The sequence below is a fragment of the Macrobrachium nipponense genome, chromosome 46, assembly GCF_015104395.2.
Source record: "Macrobrachium nipponense isolate FS-2020 chromosome 46, ASM1510439v2, whole genome shotgun sequence".
Classification (NCBI taxonomy): domain Eukaryota; kingdom Metazoa; phylum Arthropoda; class Malacostraca; order Decapoda; family Palaemonidae; genus Macrobrachium; species Macrobrachium nipponense.
In genome coordinates, this window is record NC_061106.1 from 18,381,079 (window position 1) to 18,407,984 (window position 26,906).

Sequence of the window (26,906 nt, forward strand, 5' to 3'; positions counted from 1 at the left end):
ATTGTAAATCAACCAAAATTTTCTTATTTGTATACCAACCTAAACTTTCTTACTTGTAAATCAAACTAAAATGTTCTTATTTGTAAATCAACCAAACTTTTCTTATTTGTAAATCAACCAAAACTTTCTTATTTGTAAATCAACCAAAATTTTCTTATTTGTAAATCAACCAAACTTTTCTTATTTGTAAATCAACCTAAACTTTCTTATTTGTAAATCAACCAAACTTTTCTTATTTGTAAATCAACCTAAAATATTCTTATTTGTAAATCAACCAACCTTTTCTTATTTGTAAATCAACCAAACTTTTCTTATTTGTAAATCAACCTAAACTTTCTTATTTGTAAATCAACCAAAAATTTTCTTATGTGTAAATCAACCTAAAATATTCTTATTTGTAAATCAACCAAACTTTTCTTATTTGTAAAGCTACCTACAATTTTCTTATTTGTAAATCAACCTAAACTTTCTTATTTGTAAATCAACCAAACTTTTCTTATTTGTAAATCAACCTAAACTTTCTTATTGGTAAATCAACCAAAATTTTCTTATTTGTAAATCTACCTAAAATTTTCTTATGTGTAAATCAACCTAAACTTTCTTATTTGTAAATCAACCTAAAGTTCTCTTATTTGTAAATCAACGAAAATGTTCTTCTAGAGTATCGACGGTATGGTATCGGATTAAAATTAGCTCGCGACAAAGAACCCAACTTTTATTTTACGCTGAATAGCAATGCATTTCCGTACAGAACTTCGTTGCTTGAATATCGGATTATGGAGAAGTCATACGAGAAACTAATTACATTCTATCTTGATAAAAGACTTAAGCTAATCTAGTGGGCGGACACTTGCCATCACCAGAGGAAGAGAAATTTGACAAATAGAATCAAACTTATTTCCACATTTTACTGATGAAAGATGGAATCTGATTAGATTAAATAACTGAGATCGTGCACTGGAGTTTAATGTCAACTGGAGGTTAATTAATGTTTTATTACTATTCTCTCATCTTTCCTCAATACTAGAAACTGACACAAAGATGCGAAAATACAGCAACGTGATACTTGAATTACTCTGACTCAGGATAGACTTCTCAGTAAGATATCTAAAATTACTTGTGCTACTTCCAGTGCTGAAGCCGAAAAAGGCAATACTGGGTACATTTCTTTCTCACACTCCCCCACCCAATCCCCCTCTACCAACATTTCTGACTCTCATCTAGAACATTTATTACTTTAGATAGTACACATAGTGCTTACATGCATAAGTGGAACTCATCTCCTTGAAGCAATCTGGTATCTTGAACTGGCAAAAAATATATATAAAAAAAGCACATTCATAGAATAAAATATATAATTTCTTCCTCGGAGGACTAACCTGTTTGTATCTGTAATGGAAAAACGTATTATCACAAAGGGAAACGTAGAACACACAGCAAAAATATGTTCAAATATGTGTGTTTGTGGGCGTGTGTACGGACAAGTTTGTTGCATGGAATGGAAATAATCTCTCTTAGTTTTTTATAGACACACACAAATATATATCACCTTACCTTTGCTAGGTCCGTGGCATGGAACGCCCCATGCCAACACACCGCCTGTTTGCCCAGCTGTGAGTACTTAACGACGTCTGTTATGGTTCAGAAAAAATTTTCTTGGTGCTTGCAACCTCATCCCTGAGGACCTACTAGAAATTCTAGGGGGCCCATCTGCAAAGGAGAAAAACTTTAACAGGAAAAGATATATACACACACACACACACATATATATATAAATATAGATTATATCATATATATATAATAAATAATATATAGATATATATAAAAATTCAGCAACCTTTCCTTACTGCCAATCCTAAAAGTTCGAACGAGATTTATATATATGTCGACTCAGCTTGCAGAAACGTTAACATGAAGAGAAATGAGTATCTGGACATGCTTTTCAGATTTAGAACCTAAAGTTTATCAACTGACAGATATATGGGTTAAAGGTTGAATGGTCGGATCCATGGACAATATTGTGTGAGCAACATTGACCTCTAATTGGGTAAGGGTTGCCAAAGATGGTTATTTTTCGTCCCCCCGATCTGGGGTTTCCACCGGTCCCCTGAGCCTCTGGGTTTATATTTTGAAAATGGTATTCAACTCATAATTTTATTTCTTTTCTTTTGTGATCGTCTTCCACGAGCTTTATTTTGAAAGAGAAACACGAGCATTTTGAGACAGTGTTTAATACTTCGTCTTGTCACGTAGAAACAGCTTCCTCATGTGAGAGGGTGCAAGAGGTCAAAGATTGCCCCGTACAGAAAACAGCTCAGATCTCTTTTGGTAGATCGAGTTCGTAGGTCCACGCCAGGGTTAATTATCCCTTCCACAGCTCACTACCTTTACACCTTGGGGCAATGGTCCATGTTGGCATAAGCCAACCAAACAATTATGGAAAAAGATTCTCCGTAAGTTTAGAAATTACAATATTACGCCACAACGCTTTGCCCTTATGCTGTTACAGGGGAAAAAACTTACTACATAATAAAGAAAAGATAAACATTAACGTGTCTTTGTTGTTTTAATGCTTACCTACGACAAAGGGGAATTAGGAATTCCTCTCAGGATGAATCTACCCTCCAGCAGGGGTGGGGGACTGGGTGATTAGACCACTGTTTGGACTGTTTATTGAAATTCATGACGTCAGTGGTGACTTTGGAACGGAAGGGGACACGATGAGCCTCGTCGGGCTGTTTGTTTATAACCAGGAAATGACAAAGAAGGATAGGAAAATGAGGAAAACACGGAAAAAAAAGGATTGGAAACAAAATGAAACAAGGCAGAGAATGAATCGGAGGGTAATGTTTTCTTCCCTACCGAGGCTCCCCCCCGACCACTATCCGAAGCCTTTTCTCTCACCCTGTCCCTTTCAACTTCTCTCCATCTTAACAATCTGCACAACAACCCCAACCCAATAAAGGAGGGGACGAGAGAGAGAGAGAGAGAGAGAGAGAGGAGAGGGGTGATGGGGTAGAGGCTGAAATGAAGAGTCTACAAGAAGAAAACCTCACTCCACCCTTAAAGTTCAACAAAGCGAGCCCCCCCCCTTCCCACCCACCCCAACCTACTCCCCTACCCCGCGACCCCTCCACAGCGTCCTTTATTATTGCTCCCCCTACGCCCAGCCCACCTCGCGCTGGTCCCTAAAGGGGCCCGGCCTCCCCAGCAAACCAAAGGGGATAAGCGTGGTCTCCCTTTAATTAATTCATAGCAGGTTCTGGTAGCTACTTCACTTATGGGAAAATGAGACTGACTAATCAATCAGATTTGAGCTCTACAATGGGTCGTAAATCATGTTTCTTTCTGCTCTTTTCTTTCTTGTTATTATCTTTTTTTGGGGGGGGGTGGGCCGAGGAACGCGCTTCGTTTCTCTTTTGAGTGTTATCGGTAATGTTATGGAGAAGTCGTCGATATTCCCTTTTACTCTATTTTTTTTTTGGGGGGGGGACTAATGCTTTAAAATTATTTCAAATATATAACCATATTTCAATTTTTATCTAACTGAGGTAGCGTATGGACTTTCAGACTGGTAACACAATTTCCATTAAAACTCTCTCTCTCTCTCTCTCTCTCTCTCTCTCTCTCTCTCTCTCTCTCTCTCAACATAAATAAATATACGTCCAGATGCAACGAGCATGCAAATTTACATCCATATAAATGCCATCAAAACTAATTTATGAGTGTACTTAATTACACAATAGCACCAACAAGACAATTGTCAAAACAGGTCCTTTCGAGAGCACGAATCATTGTTCAATTTGTAATTGATAAGACGCCAATCGTTCAATGAAAGCTAAGGTATAGGACGCTGTTCCTGATAAGAAATCTAAAGGAGACTCTGAAGATCAGTGAATTTCCAAAGAATTGGCGTTCACTTGAAAGAATTCACAAAAAAATACAGAAAGACGAAATCACTCACCGAAAAAGTAAAAATAACGAATTAATAAATAATTAGATAAAAATGGTAAGTAAACAATTTATAATATAACACAAGGAGAATTGCATTAGGACCAGTACGGAACTCCCTGCAGCTAGGAACTTTGCCAGGAAGTCTTCATCAGTTGCAAGATTTTCTTTGTTGGCGACATATTACTCCACTACGAGAGCCTCCTCGTCTTCTTGTTTGGTTGCGACAGGACAAAAGGCCACACCAGGCCTCTTAATCCTGTAGCAACACCTCACCACAATTACGGGGGTCCTTTTGCGCAAGGGCCCGTGCTGACATAAAGCCGGCTTTAATTTAAGTACGACGAGCGACCACTACGAGAGACAGGAACACAAATGTGGAACTTAGAAGGTAAACTTATTTTTTTGACATTTTCGTTAACGGTTTTTTTTCTTTTATCGAAAACGTAAGAGAATTTTGATAATGATAAATAGTTGCGGACGCTAAAAGAAAATCAGCAAATAGAAAGGACAACTGCTCAAGAGAAATTTGGTAGAATTAACGACCATGAAATGGAGAACAAATGAACCAATGACGGAGAGGGAGGAGAAGTGGGATTACAGAAAAAGAGGGAGGAAAAGGGGAAAGGGGAAATGGGGAAAGAAAAATGGGGAATGAAAAAGAAAAGAGGAGAGATGGTTGGGGGGAGAGGGTTGGGGGGGAGATAGATGGGAGGGAAAGTACATCACAGCTTTTGGCTGGATAAAAAAAAAGGGGGGGGGCATTAATAGGGTCATGACACGTGCTGACCTTATGGGTAGTTGGCGGAAGCAGTAAGGAACAGAACCGTGTCTGATGGGTGCAAATGTGTAAGCGTGTAGTGTGTGTGACTGTGTAAATAGGTGTCTGAGCCAATCCAATCGGTCAATTAGACTTGGTGTTGAAAAATAAAGAATGAAAGTTTGAGAGAGAGAGAGAGAGAGAGAGAGAGAGAGAGAAATATGCTTTTCACATAAAAGGAGATTAAGCAAGGAATCATTTTTTATCAAAACACGATAAAGAAGATATCGTGTATAAATTAATAAAGAAAAAAGTAAACAAACGCAATACGATAAAAACAAGAGAGAAAGACAATATGAAAGTATGCGTACACACGAAGAAAAGTACACAAAATGTATTTGTCAAAAATGTGAATTAAATGAAGATTGTGAAATCTGAAGAAATCGGAAACGACACGAAGTGTAGACAAAACGAAATTAAGTGTTTCGAAACGCTTGTCGCAAGCAGCGAAAGAAATGAAATCACTGCTCGCTCGGAAGTCGCGACCCCAAGCGTACAATACTTGAGGTAGGTCATGGATGCACATTGAAGTATTCTCCAACAACACTGACGCAATAGCCTTTGAAGAAAAGGACTGACATGCCCAAGGTGTTGCTTCAAAAAGGGTGACCGTCGAGGGCCTCCTTCAAGTGCAGATGAATTGGAGAGGAAAATGAACTATGCAATAAGATCTTCTGTAGAATCAGCGAACAAAGGAACTGCTGTGCAAGAAGACCTTTAGCAGACGCTAATCAAACCAGACTACAGTGGACCTTTTCTATAGACACCAAGAAACAAAGATCAGGCCCGATCTCAGATATTGATGAGGGTTCTCTCGCGTTCCCGAGAGCTTCCCCTCCACGTAAGGGGGTAGAGAGCCGTCGGTGCATCTCATGCGGTTGTAACCCCTTTCGCTGCTTTTACTGCGCCTCCGTTCATATTCTCTTTCTTCCATCTTAATAGCCTCATAGGCCCCAGCACTTGGCCTTTGACCTAAATTCTGTATTCTATTCTGAAAGCTTCCTTCCTTGTTGGGCAGAAAATTGGGATAACGAAAGCATGAACAGATCTGTGGAAGGCACAAATCCGATGCACAGAAAAGAATGACCTTCATGCAACTCTTGTCGTTCCTGCGCTTGCAATCCCAGGCAATTGCAATTAACATAACTGACAAAGCATTTAGGATCGTGTACTGATTAATCTCTGAGTAAATAATACAGGACAAAAAGGTAAGTAGTGAAGTTTATTCAAGAATGTCCCTCCATATACAACTAATAAAACCAGGACTTGATTAAACGTCATTCTTGCAACTGGGTATAAATTCCGTTGCTTAAACAGCCAATAAAGTTCATGGTGACATTTCTGCTCTCGAATTTCAGTACAGTTTACGCAACATGAATTTTATTGGAACAAAGCGTTTAAGTCCCCATGTGTATAAAACAGTCACAGAATATAATATAATATAATAATATATATATATATATATATATATATATATATATATATATATATATATATATATATATATATATATATATATATATATATATAAACACACATGATTGTAAAGACAACACATCTTAAATGATAGCCTTGAGTAGTACATTAACTACATATAGAGGATGCCTTAAAATATCAATACTTCTTATTTGTTTTCCCCTGTGTTCCAAGGATCCTGTAATCTTGTAAAACTAATGAGGAGGCTCAAATTGTTAGGACTATGCATTTATCTGCTTTGACAGCGAATCACACTTCTTTATTTACTTATTTACGAACTATCTTGGCCCTTGTTATGCACAAACGTTTTCACGTGTTTTTTGTATTACTGTACTCAGGAACAGAATGGGATTATCATCTGTTAGCGATACGGATCCTTCAAATGCATACGTGCGCGCCGTACGAAGAGACATACATACCTACGTACATGCATAGTTAAAGGAATTGCTGAATATATGTCACCACAGATATCTCTGGACTTTCACCCATTATCATTAGGGATCATCCTCTGCCTCACATACGCATATAGTACATATATACATACATACACAACATAGACAATAAGATCACAAATCAAATTAACCGTCAATAAACCAAAATAAAATCGCATTTCATAAGGATAGGGGGAGGGGGGCCGGATTTAGGGTGGGAGAGCGGGAAATAACGACGAGGAAATAAAGAAGCAATGAGCTTTTGTGATAAAAGGAGCAGTGTCATTTAGAACGCATAATGTATTGATTCCAGTAAGGGAACATGGCCATCCAGAGGGGGACGGACGACTTTGCTTGCCTGTGCGCGCGGGAAGAGAGAGAGAGAGAGAGAGAGAGAGAGAGAGAGAGAGAGAGAGAGAGAGAGAGAGAGAGAGAGAAGGGGGTCTTCAGTGACAGGGGTCTCCTCTTCTCTTCCCCATAACCCATTCCAAATCCCCCTACTACGTATTAAGAGCAAAAGGGGACAAGAAAAAACTCGAAGGCTCCCAGTTCTGACACCACATTAACGAAAAGCTTTGTCATTCATTATCCCCATTTACTTGGTGATTTTACAGTAAAGGGTCTGAGGGGAGTGATGAGGCCTTGTGCGTCCAACCCTCGAGTAAGGAAAGAAGGGTCAAGTTGACGTCATTTTCTGTTTGCTATTTACCATGACTATCATTATGCTCTTTTCATCTTGATTTAAAATTGACTGTGGTAGAAACAAAAACTGATCTACCGGCGAGTCCCAACGTGCATTTGGCAAAAGTAAATGAATCGAATTTTAAAGAAGCATAAGCGTCCTTGCGTGTGTTTGTGTGTATGTTTGTGAGTAAACAACAAATCACGCACTCGTGCTAGCACTAATAAATTTCCCCACTCATAATTCATCAAAAGTGTCCATGGTCATTCACAGTTAATTCAGCGAGACGGCTGTGGGGAGTAACACTGTAAGCACACACAGCGCTGGAACTGATCAATGGACTTGCATTGTCAAAGAGATTTTCAAGCACGTGACTCACTGTTTCCCATCTGTTCGCACTGGGGAGGAATTAAGAGTCCAAGGTCCCTGCGAAGTGTACCTGGGGCCGTTCTTTAGATTGTGGTTACGTACAGGCTGAAATGCTTTGTCTGCAATTAATGTGATAGTTTATGTTTTTTTTTTTTTGAAGTGACCCCCTCTTTCTATATTTTTCGTAAGCCTGAATTTCAAGTCAATGGCCCTTTAGGCTTGTTCCATATCAATAGGGTTCACCTTCTGAATAATAATGATAACAATAACTTGGAAAATTCGGCAGTTCTACTGTCAGTTAGTTCTTATGTTTAGAATGCAAAGACAAGTTGGTAGACCTAGAAAGGTGACTGAAGCAGATTCCACAGGTACTAGATACAGGAGATCCACACGACTGGATAGAAATAATGCAAGACAAGTATAATAGAGGGGTTTGTGTGCATTATACTCCATTTGCATAACTGTTTTGCATATTGGGTTTAAACAGAAAAATTAAAAACAGATTATGTAGTAGGGTAATGATCTATTGGAATTGTCCTCCGCTTCCCCTTAAACAGCTATCAAAAATCGAGCTTCACCAGCCACAGTAAGCTACGAAAAGAAAAATGAATGAGCGCCGCACCACGATCGCGAAAAATTCACGCAAGAAATTAACAGTCATCTTAACTGATTTATCTGTAATGAGATGCTTCTGTATTATAGTAATAATAACTGAAGTTTCAATGGATGACGGTGGTTAATTCTTTCTCTTCATCGTGCAATTGGAACTAAAGAAGTTAAGACGAAGCTGTAATATATTGCTAACCTTAGCTTGCATTTTAACATTTTATTTAATAATTTTTTATTTATTTATTTATTTATTTGTTAATTTGTTTCTCTCGGTATTTCCCATGACCTCCTTCTTTCGAATGAAAACCATACTTTTTGAAAGCTTGAATTGCAAGTCAACGGCTGCTATGGACTTGTTTGGTATGAATGGGGGTTCATCTTCCAAATAATAATAGTAATAATAATATAAGGCTCACGAGGCTTCTGCACCATATATGAGGCTTCTTCTATCAAAAAGACTATAGTACTACATCATTACTTGGCGTTCCCACGCTATTTGACTTAGCATAATGGAATTCCAGGCTACGAATGTTTCCAAGGCGCAGCGAAGTTAATGAAGTGACTAACCAGCACTCACTTTGGACTCTTTCGTTACATCTACTATTCCAGACTCCTAAGATTCGCCGTAAGTATCCGTACCAGTTTTGTAACTTCAGGAGGGATGTATTCTGACTGACCGATCTAAAATTTGCAAAGTCGGCCATCATAAACGTGGTAGAAAATACAATGAATGATTTAAGAATCTCCTTTTTAAATAAAGCCAATTTAATTTTTTTAACTATTCCTCTGGATAGAGGAATAGTTAGTTACCCTCCACATCGCGGCGTTAAGAGAAGTGCCTTGTCAGTAAATGACTGTTAAATAAAGGGTTGTCCTAGTGTTCCTGTCTTAAGCGAGATTTAATAGAATCCAATTGTTGATTAGAGCAGTGACAGGAAAATGCCAGGGTAAGTGAAAGATGCACTCAAATTCAATTAAAAACAATTTTCTAGATGAATTTACTCCTCAAGTTAAAGGAATTTATTCCTCCTGATAAAGGATTTTTCTATTTCTCCATTAAAAGGTTTATTCCTCCACTTAAAGGAATTAATTTTTCCTGATAAAGGATTTTCTATTCCTCGAGGTAAAGGAATTTATTCCTCCAGTTAAATAAATTTATTCCTCCTGATAAAGGATTTCTTATTCCTCCAGTTAAAGGAATTTATTCCTCCTGATAAAGGATTTTTATTCTGCCAATTAAAGAATTTATTTCTCCGGTCCAAGGAATTTATTCCAACAGCTAAAGGAATTTATTGCTCCCAATAAAGGATTTTTTATTCCTCCAGTTGAAGGAGTTTATTCCGCAAGTTAAAGGAATCTATTCCTCCTGATAAAGGAGTTTTTTATCCTCCGGCCAAAGGAATTTATTCCTACTGTTAAAGGAATTTATTCCTCCTGATAAAGGATTTTTTATTCTCTAGATAACGAAATTTATTCCTCCTGATAAAAGATTTTTATTCCTCCAGTTAAAGGAATTTAATCCTCCTGATAAAGGAGCTTTTATTCTCTGGCCGAAGGAATTTATTCCTCCAATTAAAGGAATTTATTCCTTCTGATAAAAAATTGTTTATTCCTCTAGTTAAAGGATTACTGCGTCGAATGATTATTATGGTTTTTAAATCCATGCCAACTCATGGGAAAAAAAATTTTTCCTAGAAAAACGATAAATTGAGAGAGAGAGAGAGAGAGAGAGAGAGAGAGAGAGAGAGAGAGAGAGAGAGAGAGAGAGAGAGAGAGAGAGCTATAATTGCGAATTTTCAAGCAAATTCAATATGAATAAAATTTGCATTTTTACAGAGGGTAAAACAATATGGTAATGGCCTCACTACCACTGCCAACTTTTATTGCTGCAGTTCTTTGTTGATGATCCCCATTTCCCCTCTTCCCTCGTAGAATAATGGAGAAGACTGCGTGGACGTGGCCTTCAAAGGAAAGAATTAAATTCCAGATAATACGAAAGCAAAACTACAACTTGTGACATATTCAATGTCATATCCGATCAAATTTCTGCCTCTTACGCTCCATATAAAAAAAACGGATAGATTATTTTGTTACATAAGTTCTAATTTTTCTCTTCTTTTATTTTTGCTTTGCTACTCTTTTTACATTAATTGATTTATTTATTTATTACATATTCATGGCCTGAATACTACCCTACAACAAATTACATCGTACTCAAGTATTTTTCTCTTTTTGAATTTCCTGTTATCTTGGGTAATTTCAAATGCACACCATATTCTCTAGAAGCTTGTTCATTACGAATTGGGTTTATCATCTGAAAATAATAATATTAATAATAATAAAAATAATAAGGAAGTATATACTATATTCCTTCGATCTTCGACAAACAGGAAAACTTCTGTACTGAACGACCCCTGTGACTTTTGGCTGAATACTCAACAGCGACGATACCGTGCCTGTTCAGTTCCGAGCAAATTTCATGATAGTTTAGTTAATTTCCTTCATATCATCACTGCTTCTTCTCAGACACCGCAATAAATTCTTCATCTTTTCTATCATGATTTATCATTGCAGTTATCTTAACGATCGTAATCATTTGCGAGTTAGTCCAGAGAAACAATTTTCTATTTCAAACACCCAATTTATCTCAAATGGCCCTCAGGCTCATTTGAGAAGTTTTACGAAAATTCATGAGGATAATCTATACACATGCAAATTAGGAGCGATTTCCGCACAAACCTACATATACCCATACACATAGAAGTTTTGAAAATAAAAGTCAATTCAAGGAAAATTTATGTGATGTATGAATGGTTCTGAAGATAATACTATTATCCCGGCTTTGTCTGTCCGTCCGCACTTCTTTCTGTCCGCCCTCAGATCTTAAAAACTATTGAGGATAGAAGGCTGCAAATTCGTATGTTGATCATCCACCGTCCAATGATCAAACATCTCAAATTGCAGTTCTGTAGTCTCTGTAGTTTTAATTTTATTTAATGTTAAAGTTAGCCATAATCGTGCTTCTGGCAAAGATAAAGGATAGGCCACCACCGGGCCGTTGTTAAAGTTTCATGGGCCGCTATTCATACAGCATTATATCACTGAAAGATAGATCTATTTTCGGTGGCCTAGAATATACGCTGTAGCGACTGCACAGAAAACTCGATTGCGCCGAAGAAAGTTTTTTACTTGTTTATTTTACATTCGATACAGAGGCTATATTTTTGGTACGGTTTCTTTGCTCTTTGCGTCTGTTTCTTTTTCTGATTTTCATGAAGATTACGCAAGAGGTTTTGAATAGATTTTTACGAAACATTTGTAAAAGACCCCGAGTGGTTAAATCTGAGAGTCATCAGGATCTGTATAGGAAGCCTTCTAGGTTGTTTTTGGGGAGGAGGCTTATGGACTGCTCAGCCTTGGTGGATATTTGCTATCTCTGACGCTCTAATCTTGATATACATTTTCCTATAAGACGTTGGTCCCGTTGCTGAATAACCACTGATTCCATGCACATAAAAGCACCATACAAACAAACAAAAACAAAATCTACGGATATAGACGTCTTTATAAGGAATGGAGTCTAAAGAAAAACGTACATCTTGTCTAAGAAACCTGAACAGAAACACAAAAACAACCATCGAATATTTACAGGCATAAAGAAAGATTAACAAAGCAGAATTATCACATTACAACACAAAGTTTCAGAAGAGAATCTACACCCACTGAATTTAGACTTGTAATTATAGCCACGAAATTCGCTGTTAACTAATGACTGAAACAAGTAAATTATGAGGCGAAACAAGTACAAACTCGAACGGACCAATTTCTGTCTTTGTTCTGGCGTTGCAATAAAGAAGGCCACAGAAACCACAACGAATGGTGGATGGATGGGCAGGGGGGCGGGGTGGGGCGGGGGGCGGGGGGGGGGGGGGCGGGGGAGACATTTGCCAAACCAAAATCTGGGGAAAAAACAGATGGCTGTGGTTATAGCAAGAAATAAAAAAAAATCAAATAAATGAAACAATTCACAAGGCAGCGTTCAAAGAACAAAGGTCACTCACAAAATGGCATTAACTGTTATATGACAACAATATATTCATATATTATTGTTATAATATATCAGTAATGCTGACGTAGTGATATATATGCATATAATATATAAGATGCCATACTGAGATAAAAAAATATATATATATATATAGTATATATATATATACATACATAACATATATATTAGATATATATATATATATTATATACACAACACACACACACCACCACACATATTATATATATATATATATATGAATATATATATATATATATATATATATACTATAAGATATATATATATATGTGGAGATAAAGGGCCCATAAAACAAACTATTTTAACGTTGCAAATATATATTTCCGAGCACGTTCCAGGAGCACAGAAATATATGGTTGCAACGTTGAAATAGTGTTTTATGGGCCTTTTTTTTTATCTTCATGTTATACTGTTGTATTACAGTAAAAAAGACATTCATATATATATATATATATATATATATATATATATATATATATATATATATAAAATTATACCCACAACACAGTCATGACACACACACACACACACACACACACAACACACACTATATATATATATATTATTATATATATATATATATATATATATATAAAACATTCAATATTGAGATAAAAGAACGGAAAAGAGTAAATTCCAGCGAATGCGGTAAAACGCACTGTCGCTCAAAAAAGAGAAAAAGAAAAAAAAAACATGAGACCGCGTAAATCACACCATAGCGTAGTGCGTAAGGAAAAATGCTTCAGTCAGTCAACATAACAATGAGAAGAGAAGGAGAGGCTAAGAATCGATACTATTTCGGCAGGAACCGACGCCGCTGCTCTCTCTCTCTCTCTCTCTCTCTCTCTCTCTCTCTCTCTCTCTCTCTCTCCTCTGGGGGAAAAGAAAAAGTTACACTGGAACATCAGGATTTTTATACTTTCAAAGGACACGGCAGGATTCCTGTGCAAAAGGTGGAAAAGGATTTCAAAGATTTAAAGCGTATGTACATTTGTATGTAAATAAACACACACTGGCCATGCTCATGCAAACATGTGTGTGTGTGCGTGTGTGTGTTTATTACTATGGAAATATATACATGAGTTTGAATATTTCCATTTGTACACGTAGAGGCTTTTATTTTATTCCAAAATAATTATGACACTTGAAAAAAAGACTAAGATGTCCATGACTTATGTATTCAGAACCTGAAATAATAATAATAATAATAATAATAATAATAATAATAATAATAATAATAATTAATTACATAAGCGTAAATTTTTATAATACGTATATATATATATATATATATATATATATATATATATATATATATATATATATATATATATATATTATATATATAGATAATTATGAGTATGTATGTATATATATACACACACACATATATATTATATCTATATATATATATATATATATATATATATATATATATATATATATATATATATATATTATATTACTGCGGTAATCTTCTTAGCCACGAAGATATAGTAATTCCATTGTATTCCATATATTCCTCTTTCCTTAATAAACGCTCCAAGGATAGGTCCATTGGAGGACGAAACTGGGGGTTTTTTTGGGCATTTTCTGAGACATGCCTTTTTCATTTTCCTATGTGGAATACGACGGAATATATATATATATATATATATATATATATATATATATATATATATATATATATATATATATATATATATATATATATATATATATATAACGAGAGCTTTCGGGAAGCTGCTCGATCTTCTCCAATAATAATAATAATAATAATAATAAAGTGGAGCTCGGTATATTTTGCCAGGTTCCAAATTAGTGGAGTCCGAAGGAAGAGTTCCCTGTCCAGAGAGATGCTAAGATCATGATCAGGAAAAATAATTATGGATAGTGCCATAATGATTGTGCACTTCCCTACTTACACACATAGTAGAGTAGACCATACAGGTTTCCATAATTTGACAGTGGATAAATATTAAAAACAACCACCCTGACTAAATGTGTCGTAATATAGTGGCCTGTACTTCAAACATTCATTAGAAGTTATTTCAGAGTACAAGTTTCATCGTTGATGAGGAGAAGGAAGAGCAACTGATGACTGGATATTCTCCAAGGAATAGGGGAACAGGTAGGCTGAAGAATATCATCCGGTAAGATAGGTTAAGGCCATTCCTCATTTTATATTAAATTGTGTTTTTAAAGTTGTATCAGACTCTCTCCTGACTTCCTGTCAAAAAAAATAAAATAAAAAAATCCGGTAGGTCGTTCAATAGATGCTTGTAAATCGCTCACCCCCCCCCCCCCCCCCCCCTACCTTTCCTCTCTCTCTCTCTCTCTCTCTCTCTCTCTCTCTGACCTTGTGGAGCAGACTCAAGGACATGTTTTCGATTCTTGAAATGTAATTATGTACGACGAATGGGCGAGTTCCCTAAAATGGCATATTCCTCTGTTGAGTTAAGCACTCATTATCTACCTATACTCTGTTTTTTTCCATCTGTCCACCCGCCTGTGATGTTTGTGTATGGTAACACTGCATCCCGGGCTTTAGATAGTTACGCTATGTGTAAGTTTTAGGTAAATAAAAGGATATCTGGGCGTACATTTGCAACTGAAAAGTGTTTTAATAATTTACTGTATGCGAATTACACCGTTAATATTCGAAATAGGATTATTATCATTGTTGAATGCAAGCTGAATGTAACTATCTAAAGCCCGGGACGCAGTGTTACCATACGCAAACACCACGCGCTGGTGGACAGATGGAAAAAAACCGAGTATAGTCACTAGTCGACTGATATAGGTTGCAGTCAGAGTGGAAAAGCACAAGATATGTATGATCAGTGATTGCGCCGTCCAAATGTAGTATACCATCAAAGCGGAGGGCGCCTCAATGAGGTAAACCAAGGGCCTCCTTGAGGTAAACTTCACCCCACAGGTGTCAAAGTGTTCATTAAATATCCTCTCTCTCTCTCTCTCTCTCTCTCTCTCTCTCTCTCTCTCTCTCTCTCTCTCTCTGCTTTTATTCTGAGTTAATGGAAATCCTGAAACTGCCCTTGTAAGAGAAATCAAGTGGATATTCATATTCTAAAGTGCTATAGAAGCTATTTCCTGGAAGGATTTTATCATCAGTAGGAGGCTGAAAATATGACAAGAATGAGAAGGGCCAGACGACCCAGAAAAGAAAGATATTTTTGTGGGAATCATTTGAAGGAACAGAGAGGTAAAGAAGCGATAAAAAAAAAAAGAATAAATGAAAGGTAACATGCATGCTCATGATCAGAACTTTTTAGTGGAGACTAAACTGACCAACTTAGTACAAGAACTTCTTATCAGAATAAAAAGCGAAACTGACCAGCTTAGTACAAGAACTTCTTATCAGAATAAAAAGAAACAGGATAAAAAGAAAACTCATTCATAGGAAGGAATAAAGAAGCTGCAGAAAGTAAAGAAATCAATAGTATTGGATTATGACGAAGGTGAGATTTGCAGTATTTATAATGGTGCCAGATGTATGACGACAGAACAAGGTACATGAGCAGAAGAGAGAGAATTACCACGTCGGGGGTAAACTCGTCACTATTATAGGAGCCAGGGGGACCTCAGGTAATAATTAAAAGGTCAGACAAGGCTTTTTACTTTCAGGTGAGAAGGCTTTGCTTCATATCCGCATATTAGACGGCGTTCCAGTAATAAATCAATTGGACTCTCTCAAGGTGCTTTCTTAAAAACTTACACGATAATATGCTGTTGTAAAAGTTATTGACGATGATGTAGATGGTGGTGTGTGCATATTGTTATAGTCTACATAACTTCAAGTTCATAGATATTATACGAAAAGAACCCATGGTCCGAAATGAAATATCCTTAAGAACTGAACTGTTCTTTCCTAACTTCCACACTGAACTGGCGTTTCTAAATTATACCTCTTCGAGGTCTGATTCATACCTCCTCGAGGTTCTGTTGGAATCAGTTTATGATCTGGTCACAAGACGGTTCCAACAAACGGAAACTCAACTAGGGGTTACTTCTCACAACATCAACACCAGCAATAAAAGGAATGAAACTTCTGTCACTTGAGAATTTTAAATGTGAATTTGTTGCCGATTCTGGAGGGAATGGAAGAAGACCAAATCACTTTCTCTCAACCGAATTAATCCTGTGTTCATGATTATAAAGCAAGCGACAGAATGAGTTCGACTATGTCAACCAAGGCCTATAGAGCTTGATGTCAACATTATACGGCTGAAAATAAAGAAGGTATGTTTGAGAATCTTGATCAGTGTTAGCTTGCAAACACTACCTTGTGAAAGAATGATGCTTTCAAATTTCATTTCACATTAATTGTTTCTATTCAGTATTGAATAGAGCACTGAAACCAAATAGTTAAAACGTTGTTACTATTTAAAACCATATTGCAAGTGAGAAGCCATAACGATTGAATTACCTCTCCTTCCAAAAAGATGTGGGACAGAAAAAATACGGGAAAAGTCATAAAACAAAAATGCTAAATCCTGAGGTAAATGAGGCCAAGTGGTGACATTTATATATTTGTAAAGAGCGCTCCTTTCTACACCTTTATGATGAATAAATGTTAGAATACATAAACTAGGTCGTGTCAGTCTTCGTATTTAAAAAGGTAGTCAGAATGTAGTTCACGCGACAGCAAACAAATGAGCGATCAAAGTTTGTTAAAATAAAAATGTTTTTATTGGAGTGTGTATTTCCACGCAGGCGCTTTTGTGACGCACAACGGAGGCCATTATCTGATATGGAGAGAATAAAAAAGCGCCAAACTTTATTCGGTAACATTTGCTCCATAAGAGGAACTTTCCTTGGCCATCCAGCCGCCGTTATTTCACTACCTTTGTTTTCTCCTCCCCTGCTCTTATCTGGCGCTCCCCGAAATATCTCGGGCGTCAGAGAGAGAATAGGGAAGGCCTAAACAATTTGTTGGGCTGAACCTTTTTCTTTCTCTGATGGTTTCCCCGCCACTCCACTAAAAGTAAACAAAGTAGAGCAACTCCTGGGATCTAAATGTAACACATTTCGTCGATAGTAGTAGATGGCGGGTGCTGGTGCTGGTGCTGCCATCTGTGAGCAACGTTGATGCATAAAAAGTGTTCCTCTGCCGGTTCTCATGTTGTATACGACACAGAGAAGGGACTAACAAGCATTGTACCACCCAACACCAGTAAAAAAACTAAACTATGTTAGTAATTTAATGACGCATTTCACTGTTATTCTGCAAAGGAAACGGGAAAAAAATAATGCATTTCGTTACGTCACCCTCTTAAGCTAACAAATCTTATTATGTAACGGTGCCTATATATGCCAGGCTTCCCCCCATTGCGTTAGGGCAATGTCACTTTAAAAAAGACACAACTTTGTTTCCCAGCTTAAAGATAAATGCTGTTGGTATGTTGCCTGCAGTTGGAAACGCTGGGGATGGGGGAGAGGAGGGGGAGATGCACCCCCTGCTATACCACCGCCGCCACCCATGCCCACCTGTCCCCCCGAAATAGGCTGGCGTTGCTGCTGCTGGAACACGTGATTGCAGTTTATCTATTAGAAAGTACTACTCTCTAACAAGGTAACTTTCGCTCCGTTTAACACCACAGGGAAGACAACGATATTATGGGGCCAAGGAGCTGCCTCCATAATCCAAAATAATTAAGAAACTGAGGACACTATGGCCTCCTTTGTCATAACATGGAAAAGCTTTTGAAAAAAGTAAAGCGAATTTTTTCATTACAGACTTTCTCTTGGGAGAAAATGAAAGACAGACAAAAATACGAAATTCGTCTAAAACCCTTTCAGAATAGGATTCTGCCAGCTTGTTTATGCACTTTTTTTGTAGAGCCTCCAGTGGCCTCTTAACTCCTTGATTTTTTTTTCTATACACATTTTGGATACACTTTTAAATTCAATTTTGTCCCTCACATCTACCAAAAAAAAAAAAAAAAAAAAAAAAAAAAAAAAAAATTTGAAATCCGCAAATAAAACGAGGAATCTTTACATGGTTCTGCGCAAGTACCTATAAAAGAGAGAGAGAGAGAGAGAGAGAGAGAGAGAGAGAGAGAGAGAGAGAGAGAGAGAGAGAGCATCGTCCATCCCGAACATCACCTGCTTAGCCCATTTTTCCTCCATTACCTTCAAATGGGAAGAAAAGACTCTTTCATTGTTGAGAAGCAGAAGAAGAAGAAGAAGAAGACAGGAGAAAGAGAGAAAGACAGAGTGAAAAATCCATCCCTAAGGCATTTTGACGACTTTAGTGAAGTTGTGCTGGCTGAGTTTATATATAATTCGGTCTGCAGAACTTTCTGATCGAGTCTCTTGCTGCTGCTGTTGCATCTTCTCCTGAAGAAGAAGAAGAAGAAGAAGAAGAAGAAGAAGAAGAAAAGAAGAAGAAGGGAGTGAATATGTCGGAAGAGAGAAAGATGGAAAGTAATAACAAAATAAATTTGGATTAGATGACGTCGAAAAATATTCGAAATTAAGGACGAAGTGTGCATAGTGATCAAATTGGACAGAGGATGGTTTAAATTCTTTCCTTGATTTTTCTCTTAATTTAATATTTACCCAATCTCTTTAATAGATAGAAATTTATTAAGGAGTGTGCACAGCTAAAATTTGACAGAAAGAACGGTTCAAGTCTTTTTCTCCGTTTCTTGTATTATTTTTGCCTGATCTCTTGATAGCAGATTGAACTTCTCGGGTGAGGGATGGGAAGAATTCGCCAATGCATCATTAAAATCAACTATACTTTCTCTCTACCGTGAGAGGCTAACTGCCATTGGATGCAGTTACCTCTTGTTCTTGCAGTACTTTCGTTTGTTCTTGGCAATCCTTCCCATTACGTGGTGTATATACATATATATATATATATATATATATTATATATATATATATATATATATATATCCTATATATATATATATATATATATATATATACATATATTATATATATATATGTATATATATATATATATGTATACACACACACACACACACATATATACAAAAGTTCCTTACTATGCTAAATCGTGGATGAACTGATGGAAGTTTGTAAGAATGGGGACTTGGGACTGATCAATAGACTGGAGTAAAGTTTACAGAGAGAGAGAGAGAGAGAGAGAGGAGAGAGAGAGAGAGAGAGAGAGAGAGAGAGAGGCTATGATCTATTCTCAGACAATAAAATCAAATTGCATATAACTTTATTTGGAGGGATTAGAAGGATTGTCTACATTTCAAATACTTAAAGTGCAGTTTATATTTTCAATATGCAATCGTAAATACACAGTCTTTACTTTATAAAAATTTTCATTCGATTTAGTGTTTCTCAGGTGTCTTTAAATCGCTTTGTAAAAGTTGTCCTGACAACCTGGTAGTGGTAAACTCTTCAGTGTCTCATTGTGCCTTTATTTCAACAACTACCAACGAACGAGTCTCAGTGTAAAAGCTATATATATATATGTGTATATGTATTTTTTTTTTTACATGCACTGCGACATTTTTTGCATTCACAAATAGTAAGCAACAAATATCGCTTGATATTCAGTTCACTGTACTTCGGGAAAAACTTACACCCAAGGGGAATTATGATTGGTATTTCGCCACAGACACACATACATATATACACATATATATATGTGAGCGAGCATATATGTGCGTGGGTGTGAGACTATCAATGTAAATGAAATTCATTCGTCAAATTCGCCAGAATCGTGTAGATAGAAATTGCTCAAAGAATTCTTAACTTCCTTCTTTCCCTAAGTTTCCGGAGTCGTTTTCTATTCTGCCACAACCCTGAAATATGAATAAGGATCGAAGACCAGTGTGAGAGGAGGAGAATTATTTGCGAGTATCTGCAGATCTGAGTTTGAATGTTTTTAGGACTGAAAATTTAGCAGAAAATATGCAGAAAGACGTGAGGATTGTCGTTCTTTGTGGGAGTTGTATGCACACGTAAATTCACACGCGTTTGTACATACACATGCACACTCGCGCTATATATATATATATATATATATATATATATATATATATATATATACATATAAATATATATAATATATATATATATATATATATATATATATATATATATATATTTAATGTGTGGGTGAGTCTGCGCATGTGTATGTATGCATATGCACGAATATGCACGTAAGAGTATGCGTGCGTTTTTTTTTGTATTACATCGCACCTTTTTAGCAATACATCATTGGCAACAGTGTTTCTCATCCACGACACTACATCTACTTGACCATGTATAAACTTGAGATCGCAAAAAAAAAAAAAAAAAAAAAAAAAAAAAAGCACTTAACAGCTATTATTGGTATATTAGGATTGTTACGGATCTGGTAACCAATGACTTGATCGCGTAAGCTAAAGAGGGAGGGGGATTTAAGCGCGGGGGGGGGGGGTGGGGGGGGGGGGGGGGGGGGGGAGGGGGGGCACCTGGAAAACTAGCTCCAATCGAAGGAAACAACATAGAACATTTCAATGCCATCGATATAGAATAATTATTCAAATATTAGCTGGTCCGCTGGTATGGTGGTTAGTGTCGTGTCATGGCACTCAGATGTCGCGGGTTCCCATCTCCCTCCAACCCACCCCACCCGCACAGTGGAAAAATCACTGGCTCTGTATCACGATCAGTTACTGGTTCAGTTTGATTTCTGCGGTAAGAGGTTGAAACCCAACACTCTTTGGAATTTGAATTTCAAGTCAATGGCGCCTTTAGTGTTCGTGTTCCATGTGAATAGGTTTCATCAACCGGAATGATAATAATAATGATAATATAAATCGCGATTTATTTAGAGGAAGTCCCTGTGCTTTAGTCAACTTTCCTCTGGAGCTGTCATTTATCTTGCGATAAACACCGAAGGGTTTTAACTTAATATGTATAACAAACCTTCTCTGGATGGCCTATGTAAAGCACAGATACTCCTAATCTTTCTCTTTCTGTGTGGTTGTATGAGGTTGATAAAATTAAAACTATGACCGAAGATTTTCCCTTCACAATGTATGCCAGTTAAAGACTCTCTCTCTCTCTCTCTCTCTCTCTTCTCATTCACCAACCCACCTTCTTTAAATAGGCCCAGTTTTTAAAATCACAGGGAATCAATTAACGACATCAACGTCACCTCTTTCCATGAAAGGGAACACGAAGTGACGTGGCAATTGGCTGTGGCGGCTTCGTTGAATAGAGCAGATATAAAATTGTCCTCACGACGCAGCTCTCTGAGCAGAAAGAAAGCAACTTGAAGAAGAAGAAGAAGAAGAAGAAGAAGATGATGATGATGATGACAGATCTTAAAATAACATAGGGAGAACTTATTTTTTTTATGAGGGAGCTGATCATAATAATTTCTCTTACTGCCTTTCTGTTTTAAGAGGCACTCTCGAGTTCCTTACTTAAAACCAGGAATCGATTTGTTATTGCCAAGGCTATATATAGAACTAGATCTCTCCCTCTCTCTCAACACGCACAAAAGTGAGCGCCCAAGGTCTAGAGATTGCGCGCGCCCACACACACACATTAATGCACGCAACTACATACCCATACGTACACTGCTCTTTCATTTGCGTGGTTAGTGTGAATATGAACACGTACAGTACATAATGCGGCTTTAATCGTAGGTAAATGTGAACTAAATACTTAAGTTGAAATTTTTAGCACAGCACATGCACTAATACACTAAGCGGCTAGGTGTTTTGTATTTATGAAAACAGTCCATAAACGCTGTACATAATATATAGTCGCATGAAATAGGTCTACATTCTTCGTTTACTCTTAGGGTATAATTCACTTAAGTAAAAGTAGCTTCGTGCTCTCCTGAATATGTGTATGTGTGTGTGTGTGAATCTCCAAATAAGTAATGTAAGTGAGAAATAGGTGTTTGTTAGTTTGATGTGGGACTGCATACTACACATAGGATATTTAGTATCGAGAAACTAAACCTTGCCTCTATAACAATAAGAGCTTTAGCTTAGTCGATGTTATTGAATAAGTAAACAAACCTTCGTAAACGCTGTCACTGATGAAGACACATACATGCATACATACATAATACATACATACGGAGGTAAGATGGAAGAGAAAGGTTAGTGAACAATCGGGCCTTCAAGCAAAAGAGGCAAATGGAGAGATGGTGTCTAAGGAGAATGTATTATTCCTGCGTAGATGGAGTGAGTCTTGAAGAGTTCTTGGATGTGGAGAACAGAAGAGGGCGATTATGAACGATGCAAGAGCGGAAGGAGTAAACGTAAATTTCAGGCAATGTTTGTGGAAGTAACACTCAAAAGATCCAAAGAGAGTATAAACATACTCAAGAATAGCAAGGATCCAGATAATGGATGCGATTGCATGTGAAAACAGCGGTGAGCCGTTGATTTTGTTATTACGTAACTAACTGGGATGTGTAAGGTATATCTGAATTGGGGAAAAGTTCCGAAAGAAAACATGAGCACACTATTAGCCCTTTGTATAACGGAGAGGCAATAAAGGTGACTAAGAATGAGAAAGGTAACACTGACAATCACAGGACTGACACGGTGTCTGCTTAATAGAGAAAGAATGTGTATGGATAAAGCGATTGTCATAGAGCAAAGAAAACGGGAAAGCTTATATCAGAGAGGCAGTAAGAATGTGGTGTGCACGGCGATGGGAATGGCAGGTGTAGAGGGAATTTTGTTGACAAAAATAAGAAGCTTCCATGATGAGTGAGAATCTGCTGACGGAAGAGTGACTAGTTTGGTGCAAAAGGGGACTGAAACGGGAATGTTGTGTCTCGATAGCGGTTTAATATAGACGTAGGTGTAAAGTGGGGGGAAAGAAAATGGAGAACAGAATGAGAAAAGTGGGAAAAGGGAGGAACTGGGGAAGAAGCGGGAAAGATAAGGGAAAAGATAAAGGGTGAGAGATACTGATAAATAGAAAAAAGCAAAGGCATGAATAAGATAACATGAAGGAGAGAAAGTAAGGGAAAACATGAAGAACGGAGAAGACAAAACAAAAGCAAGGGAAGGGAAAAGGGAAGGCAAGGAAGGAACGGTGAGAAGAAAAGATAAGGGCAGTAAGAGAAGGAGACGGAAGAGTAAACAGGAGGGAAAACTAAGGAAGGAGGAAAGAAATTGGGGAGAAGAAGAGTTAGGAATGTGAGAGCGAAGGATAAGGGAAGGGGGACGAGGAAGAAGAGAGTAACGGAAGGAAAGAGAGGAGAAAGAATAAGAGAAGATAACATAACAATTACTACAGCAGTAAATGAACAGTTCATACCATTTCTTTCATCTACAAAATAACACACACACACACACATATATATATATATATATATATATATATATATATATATATATTATATATATATATATATATATATTGCGTAGAATTATTCTGAATGATGCTCTGGTAATAATTATGACTTTTATAGATTTAATGCTGCTATAGACGGTATAATAATAATAATAATAATAATAATAATAATAATAATAATAATAATAATAATAATAATAATAATAATAAGAGAAGAAGAAGAAGAAGAAGAAGAAGATAAGAAGAAGAAGACAAATTTTGCTCTTCAGCCTACTTATGTCTAGCATGAGGTTCTTTGAAATTGTACATGTCTGTCACATAGCTAGTCTCTCTCTCTCTCTCTCTCTCTCTCTCTCTCTCTCTCTGCCAGCCGCCCGCGACGTCGTTACACACAATTATCATAACAAACATTTCAACGCCGGAGACTTAAGTTTCCTTCTTCTGTTTTCCTCGTTTCTATCACCGTCACCTTCCTCGACGGTTTCGTCTAAAGTTACGGGAGACCCGTGCCATAAAAAAAAAAAAAAACAGAGAGAGAGAGAGACGGGAAGAAAAAGCAAATAGGACTCTCTCTCTCTCTCTCTTCTCTCTCTCTCTCTCTCTCTCTCTCTCTCTCTCTAGTTGCGGTAAGTTTCGTATGTAAATTATTTTTGTTTACTTCCCTCCAGATTCCATAAGTTTCACTGGCATTCAGTGATATTTATTTAATTTTTTTTTATATTATTATTATTATTATTATTATTATTATTATTATTATTATTATTATTATTCAGAATATGAACATTATTCATATGGAACAGGCCCACAGGAGTCACTGACTTGAAATTTCTAGCTTCCAAAGAATATGGTGTTCATTAGGTGAGGGTAAAGGGAAATAAATACAGAAAGAAAGGGACGAGTAGGAAAAGCAAACTCTCTCTCTCTCTCTCTACTGTTCTTCCCTATGCGAGAAGGTCTAGTGTAAAATTCTTCGTTCAACTGGTATCACGTTTCTGCACCGGAAAGCGCCGGTCAACGCACGCACAACCAATCCTCTTTGCCAAAACTATAACTTTACTATCACTGTTACTCTAGCACTTTAACTACAACTTTGCTATTCACTTTAACTACAACTTTGCTATTCACTTAACCTTCCTGCGAAAATGCTTTAGCCTCTGGGAAGCAGAAGAAAGACGAAAGGGCGATGTTTATGTATTATGTAATCTGTGGCGATGTGGAGATGTACATATAAAATTCGCTGGTCTTTCGTCTGTAGCAGAGTCTGCCTGTTATTGAACCCTTCCCTCCCCAACCCACCCCCTCCCCCATATTTCCCCACCACCACCACCACCACCATAACACTAACACTCGCCATTCCCCAGCTCCCACCCCGCAGTGTTTACTCCCTCATCCCATTACTATCTTTTTCCATTCGTTATGGTACCGTACACATTACTAACAAGAATTACGCTAAAATAAATACAGTACCCATCGGTCTTTTAAAATTGAGAAATAAAATCTGTGTATCTCATAATTGACCGAGTTATTTTTATTTGGCGATGGCAGAAAAGAAAAGGAATACCAAAATTACAAAAAGAAAGCTTTATAATTATTCCTATAATCAATATAACTACAGAGAGAGAGAGAGAGAGAGAGATGAGAGAGAGAGAGAGAGAGAGAAATCCCCACACTTGATGTAATATGATCATTGAGTAAGTTACAACACCAGCCGGGATGGTTAGACTTAGGGTTGGGAGAAGAAATGTTGTGGGGAGGGGGGAGGGGGTTGTTCAGGAGGGGAGGGGGCCTAAAGTCATGCCGGAGAGGGGAGTAGGGGGAAGAGGTGGTCCTGCTTTGACAAGGGGAATTCAGAAGGGGGATGATCATGGGACTTAAGAGAAAGAATGCTGAAAGAGAGAGAGAGAGAGGAGAGAGAGAGAATACTTCACCGAGCCTCTCCGGCCCAGTCAAAGTGAATCCCTTCTTAACATCGCAATAAATTAGTTAATTTTATTAAAAACAAAGTGGTCATGATACTTGCCCTTCCAGCTGGAGGGTCATGGTTTTCCATTCCGGTAAAGGCAGAGCCTAAATTGACCTTAGCTGGGAATTATATATCTGGTGGGCAGTCACTTAGGCGTGATTGGTCCCTTTCTAACCACTACGATAACAAACTTAGGTAACCATCCTATAGAGAGAAAAAGAAGTATGGTGAAGTACAAATGTAAATAAAATTAATCTATAAATAAACTACTAAGCAAAATATATATATATATATATATATATTATATATATATATAGAGAGAGAGAGAGAGAGAGAGAGAGAGAGAGAGAGAGAGAGAGAAAGAGAGGGGCACTGCAGACCAATGTCTGAGACCTATATGTTTATGTTTCCCATACATGTGTAAAACGAGACCTTCTCATAAGTTCGTCAATCTCTGTGGAGAGAGAGAGACAGAGAGAGAGAGAGAGAGAGAGAGAGAGAGAGAAGAGAGAGTCTAGGAAAGAAAGCATAAACCTTCCAAGTGATATGTGTTTTTCTAGCAACGAAAACAAAAATTCTTGCTATCTATTCTCTGTTCACAGGTCGTGAGTGGTCACGAATCATTTGGTTATTTCAGCATAGATTTATTTGATCGATCTTTCTATATTCGTCTGGACTGTTTCTAGCCCAGGGGTCGCCAACCTGCGGCTCAAGAGCATGCGGCTCTTTCTAAACACTTGTGCCGCTCCAAAACGCTGAACATATACCTTCCCATCCATTTAAAAACGAAGTAATTATATAACACTCTTAAGGCAATCAATTTTAAAAACATGTTATGGGCATAAATTTTGTAGATTTTTTTTAATGAGATGTCAATAGTTTCTAAGCTGGAAATGTTAATTTAAATATTTTTGTCACTGCGGCTCTGACAGGGCTACATTCTAGACAAATGGCTCTTCTAGCTTCAAAGGTTGGTGACTCCTGGTCCGACTCTAGCCTGTGATGACTGCAAGTTTTCAACTCATACTTAATTGTATTATAATCTTAGCAACATTACTCTTTCTATGCTTAATGCTCTTTGAAGAATGGGTGTCCGACAGGAACCAAATAGTTGTTAACTTCAAGTCTTTTTTTAAAATATACTCCTCCCCTGTAATTGTTTAGGCACTCATCTTTTAAGTAACTTTGATATA

At 37.2% G+C, this 26,906-nt stretch overlaps 1 long non-coding RNA gene across 1 annotated transcript in view; it reads right to left on the minus strand.

Annotated features, from left to right (window-relative positions):
• Window positions 1-1,339: 1,339 nt before the first annotated feature.
• Window positions 1,340-26,906, minus strand: part of LOC135214575 (uncharacterized) — a 73,589-nt gene continuing 48,022 nt past the window's right edge. The window contains exon 3 of the long non-coding RNA XR_010314413.1: window positions 1,340-1,710. This is a non-coding gene — a long non-coding RNA (uncharacterized LOC135214575). The remainder of the gene's footprint in view (window positions 1,711-26,906) is intronic.